The 6228-nt window shown below is 35.4% G+C and overlaps 1 protein-coding gene and 1 pseudogene across 3 annotated transcripts in view; one reads left to right on the top strand and one right to left on the bottom strand.

The window, feature by feature from the left end:
• LOC104738398 lies at nt 2762-3911 on the bottom strand (annotated as a pseudogene).
• Nucleotides 4746-6228, top strand: part of LOC104737225 (DNA damage-binding protein 1-like) — a 3974-nt gene continuing 2491 nt past the window's right edge. For 2 of the 3 annotated variants that reach the window (XM_010457351.2, XM_010457349.2), the window contains exon 1: nt 4747-5182. The gene's annotated coding sequence lies outside the window, so the exon portion shown is untranslated. Of the gene's footprint in view, nt 5183-6228 lie in introns of all 3 variants that reach the window. The other variant, XR_002034785.1, reaches the window with a different exon arrangement.

Here is a 6228-nt window from a genome sequence, read left to right as displayed (position 1 = left end):
AACCTACATCCCCGGGACCAAATCCAGAATCATTCACTAGAATTAGAACGCAAAAGTCACATTTGCCAATGGTATCTAGCACACACTTGTGCCTACCACTCTAATCTACATGAACTAAAGGAACCACCACTCTTTGTCTTTTCCGACGAGTGTGAACCTCTACAAAAACCACCATCAGATTCTCTATCTTGCTGGTGGGACGACACCACACACAACATGTGTGTTTCTCTCAATTTTAGTTCTAGGGTGCGCAAGCTTTTTCTTGCTACCACCTCTTCCTTTTATACCTCTTAGAGTTCTCCACAAACCCTAGGTTCCACAAGATTCTTCCTATTATCTTTTGGGTAAAAGCTTGTTCTCTTTCTGTCGACTTGACCCATGCCTTTGTTCCTGTCGCACCTGACACAAGCATGCTTCTCTGACACAGCCACTCCACTGTTTGCTGCAACTTGAAGCTTTTCCGCTATGTTGCACTACACAATGACTGCTCTGTTTTCAGCATTGTTGTACTAGACAGTCACTCCAAGTTGTCTATTCTGTTTTCTTCTGTGTTGCACTTCAAGTAAACTCAGCTGCTAAAACATGTTTCTGCTCTGTTGTATTATGCAGCTGCTACCTCCTTTCTGCTCTGTTGTGCTTTGAGGTTTGCTCAGCTGCTAATGGATGACTTGTTCTTATGAGAATAAATAAGATTGGCTGAGTTCTCACTTCTTGGATCTTCACAATAAGACTCCAAGATTCAGCATGTCACTTCATGACATGTGACTTCACCTTGAGCTGTCTTGGCTGTGCTAGTGTTCTCTGATTCTATTCATGAGGAATCATTGCGTCTATGTCTGTAGCTGGTTACACATGCTCCAGCTTGATCACTGCTTCTGTGTCTGAACATGTGTGTGTATCAGACTTGTTCACTGCAACATTCACTGAATATGTGTTTGTTCTCTTAGTTGTATCAGGTTTACTCATTGCTTCTTGATCATCTCTCTTGTGTTGTATAACCAGTAACAACACCAATATATCTTCAATCTCTCCCTTTGTTATTGAGTTATAGAACTTAAGCTTTCATGTTGTAACTAAGACTTTGGCATCTTCATTACCTTAAGAGGATTCTGTCATTGATCTTCTCTTATCTGTTTCACTAGTTGCTCCATTACGCCTTGTTGTCAGTCTTACAATTCTGTCAACACAATGCATCTTCAATCTCTCCCTTGTTGACTGAATTGTAGGACTAGCAAATGTTGATGATCTACAACCTCTACAAATCATGTTATTGTTCCTTTTGGCACATCAATTTCAAGCAACTTCAATCTCGGTCAACACGCAAATAAATCTCTCCCTTGTTGACTGAGTTGAACTCTCCCTTAATCATAACCCATCAAGCTCCTGATCACATCTTCAGTGAATATCAAACACCTCTAAGTGTTGCCTGCAACCACGACATAACATAGCAACAACAACAACTAGCATATGGGAGTAAATCGAAGAGTCTCCCTTTACAGCTCCATTTGATATTCAACTTCATACAATGAATCAACTCGTTATCAACAAACCTTAGACTTTGACATTAATACCATCTTCTGCATTTATCAAACATCTTCAAGTTGTGATAGCAGCAATGACACAAGCATAGCAGCCCCAACAACTAGAAAATGGGAGTAAGTACAAGAGCTCTCCCTTTTTAGCGCAGTTTGATACTCAAGCAATTAATGACACTAACTCATCCTGCAAGGCAACCATAAAAACTCTCCCTGCTTGAGTGCATAACTAAGGTAAAAAGTAACAAATCAAGAGCATAGTCCAATAAAGAACTCATTAAGCATAATATTGATCCTCCTCTTGCTTTGATGAGAAGAGTCTGCTCAGACTTGCCTGAACACTGCAGAAACTTCACACATACCAAAATCATTTTCAAGAAAATTTAATTAAAAAAAAAAAAAGACAAAAACTTTAGCAGTAGAAATTAAGAAAAAAAATTAAGCAATAATTAGGAACAAAACTGACACCAAACTGACTCTAAGCACACTAAGAGCATCTCCATTGGTAGAGTATTAACAACATTGCTTAAAACATTTTTAATTACTAATTTTGAATAAAAGTTAAGTTAACAACTTCTTAAAAAACTTTTTTTTTTGTCGGCATAAACATTTTTTGTGGGTCCATTGGTAGTACTTAAAATTGAGGTCCTTAATTTAAATTTTTTATTTTGAAAATTATTATAGTATAATAATTTTTTTAAATTTTTTTAATATTGTATATTTATAAAAACTTGAAAATATATATTTTGTATTAACCTCTAAAAAGAAAAAACTACAAAGAACGAGATGAAACTTGTCTCTTCTTATGATTGTGTAAGCAACAAAGAAGAGATAAGACTATCTCAAAAGAAAGAAGATCAATTCCACCATAACCAAAACCAAAACCGAGATAGGATTCCGCAGCAAATTCTTTTCATAGACCATGATTAGGCCAAAGATGTTGATACATTTGCATCTGATGAGGATGAAGAGGTGCATTGCTGGAGAACCACTCCCATTCTCTACTGATGACTCGCTAGATGGTCCTTGAGAGACTGATCCAAAGTTCAACATGTTAGCAGGCGTTGTAGCCGGTTCAGGATTCTGGCCCCTAGCATTGTTAACACTACTTTGTTTAGGTTTCTTTGCTTCCGCAACAAAGCTTCCCATTACAACCTATATCACATCACAAAAGAAATGAACATCAAATGATTAAACAGATTGTGATTTAAAAAAAGAATATAATTTTAAATCTCATAAGAAATGATTCCACCAGAATGAGAAGCTTGACGAAGCGTAACTCTACAAACTGCACCACTTGCAGAGAGAATACATATTGTTCTTGGCCCTTGATCCGAAAAAACCATCACCTTTGTCGCTATGTCCTGAAAAAAGTAGTACGTAAATTTCATAACAATTTACCAAAAGAACAACATCCAACACTCATTCTTCCATCTAAATTCACTAAAACAAAACAAATTACAATCTTGAAGAATGATATAGTTACATTTTGAGATTACAATCTTGAACCAGGAAATAAAACACATTTTGAGATTACTAAAACAGAACAACAACACTTTACCTCTCCTGTTTTCACTTCGATGACATGAGGTGTAAACCCAACTCCTGCAGCGCCTCCTACAAAAACAAACCCATCAAATCAAATTGCATGTAATCCAAAGCAAATTGTGATAAAATATTCAAACTATATAGTTCTTGTTTAATACGTAAAGCATCAAGCTGCTTCTTGCTAGAACTAGGAGGTCTTCCTCTGTCTCGTTTACCATGTGGATCAACAGAGTTCCATTTCCTCCACTATCTCCAACACCACCTTCACCACAACACCATAAGAATTAGATCGGCGGAGAGAAGAGGAGACGTGGGAGCTAAACCCAACGCAATGCTACCATCATGAGTGTACTTCCTAGGCCTACCTCGCTTTTTCTTGGCTTGTGGTTGATTCTGATCCTCAATCACAAATCTCATCGGTTGAGAAACAATCGATATTCTTCAGATTTTAGTTAAGACGAGACAGAGGAATGTCCATGGATTCCCCCCCCCCCCTTAACCCTAGCTTCAATCGATATTACTTTAACCTAGCAATCGATATTTCAACCCAACGAACAAACCAGTATTCATTGCTGGAGTTATCATCTACACCTGCAACAAACTCACATAGAGTAGATTTAGAAATCGATTATAGAAATCTTCAAAACAATGATAACAAAACTTTAGAGAAAATAGATTATCTCTAGTCTAACTTTGAATAGAACAGTTCTCAATCAACAGAGCTGACAAAATTGAATCTAGAACAAAGAGATTGAGAAAACTATTGAATGAGATTGCAATTTCACCTTCACCATTTTTTGTTTCTCCACGTTTTGTTCCTTTGTCCATTTAGCTAAACAAAGCTTAGCTGTATTATTTGTTATAATTTCATTGGGTATTTATTTTAACTGATGTGTCATTCTATGCTTCAATACAAAGACTGATGTATCTTGTTCTGGTGAGCAACATTGTAGTTTTATTGTATTAATTTCTTATTCCAAAATAATTACTAACAGCAACCATAATTTTACTCCATATGCGGGTGAATTAATGTTAAAAATATTGATATTAAAAAATATTTTGTGAGAGAAGAGAGTAAAAAGAATAATGTTTAATTAAATTGTAACTGATTTATATATAAACATTATAAGATATCGTTATATTTTATTTAAGTATAAAAAATATTGTTATATTGTTTGTAATGCATAAATTATATTACCCTTTTTGAAAATCCTTTTTGCCCCGACAAATCAATAACCCATGCTTGACGTAGTAAGTCCATGCAAATTATCGATTTTTCTTTCCAAATTCGGAAAAAATGACGACAATATTTACCCACGTGACGTAAGGGTGATATATATTGTTTCTGTGTCGTATTATTTTTGTCCACATTCATGAGTTATTTACTCATATGTTAATTCTCTCGGCAACCAAATCTTCTATACTATCCAAGTGAACATACTCTAAACCCTCTTTTACTCGATCGTCCTTTGAACATAGTTTTCGTATCAAGAAACACATATCAACCAGAACCAGTGAACTACGCATGACTTCCACGTTACCACAAGCTTACTACGACGTGTTACGTGTAGAACTAATAAAAACATTATTTAAAATGATTTTTTTTTCTTTTTTTTTGGAAACTGACTTTTTTAAAAATGATAAATTAATAAGAAATCTCTCACTCGCGATTCGATCTAAGTGTATAACAACAATTCCAACCTAATTATAACCTTACAATTTTCTTATATTAATATCCATCTATCAAAACCTAGCCATAGCCGACATGATCAAATTATCCATCACCCAGATCTGGTTAGGAAAACATTGAAAAAAAAAAAGATAAACAAAATCTTCACCAGATAATCAAACTCTGATATATTTACTTGTGGAGGAGGAAGAAATTATGAATCGAAGACGATGTGGAGGACATTTACTTGTGGAGGAGGAAGAAATTGGCCTTCTCGATGTTCTCAGTCAATTGGCCTTTTCGATGGCCAGCGACGTGGATCTGATCTTACTCAATTTCAGAGGTTTCCATTCCATAACCATGGCTTCTTGGACATCGTCTCTGTGTGGTCTTCCTCTGGGGGAGTTTACAACGCCATCCTTCTCAGCAAGTAATTAATATTTCATCTCAAACTCTTTTAAAGATCTTATGCTTATTTAAAAAAAAAAAAAAAATTCGTTGTTGTGAAAGATTTAAAAAAACTGAAAAGACCCCAATACACTATATATGTATATATATTAAAAATCATTTCTGAATTGGATATGTTTGAATGACATATCACTAGAAAACATACAGTAAACAGAGTATATAATATAAGAGCTTACAAATTGAGCTAGTGATGTTCGTAGATGGACTGTTGAAGTCATCAATAATTAATAGGGAGGAGCAATTGACGACGGTGAGATGTATTACACAAGCTTTTTCTTTGCTGCTTGGGAACGTATCTCTAAAGTATTTACCATATATAGGCTTCTTACGGTTCTTGAAGAAAGCACAGTTCTGTTAGTGTGACATTAATTAGAGGAGGAAAGAAAATCACCAATAGCTCCATCAAGTAATAGCTTGATCTGATCGCAGCAAACCAGTCTTGATCCACTGAGAGAACACCTAGCTAGCAGCCACTTGATTTTGTATTACTTGGCAAAACCTTGACAAATTAACATCCTGACCGTAACCAACACTAGGACCTCCAATCTATTGCAGTTGCAGGGACAAATTGATATGTTTTAACAAAACATTTTAGACCATTTATACTACCTCATTGAATCCCTTTACGCCTCTAGGAATCCAGACAATCCCACAACAATGCACTTAAAAGGAACCTTTAGTAGAGAGAGGAGGGCACCACCTGACCTCTTCATTATGCTCAAACAAGTCCTTGGATTCCTTTTGTGTCTTCTCCATAATCGTCGTCATAGTTGATTTCTGGTAGCTGAGAAACATATATCATTTTTAACCTTCCAAATTATCCATGGTAGATAGATACCTAAGTGAGAAGCCTCATTCGATATTGCAAACCTCATCTATCTCGACTTCTTATTGAATACAGTGATAAATAATACATGATTGACTGACTGTTTCTTTATCTAAGCAGTCGTTATATAGAATTTCTTCACTTGTTAAAAGAATTTTTTTTTTTTTTTTTTTTTTTTTTTT

This window comes from Camelina sativa, chromosome 13 (assembly GCF_000633955.1).
Source record: "Camelina sativa cultivar DH55 chromosome 13, Cs, whole genome shotgun sequence".
NCBI classification, from domain to species: Eukaryota; Viridiplantae; Streptophyta; class Magnoliopsida; order Brassicales; family Brassicaceae; genus Camelina; species Camelina sativa.
The sequence above is the reverse complement of the archived record's forward strand: the minus strand, read 5'-3'. Positions and strand labels throughout refer to the sequence as shown.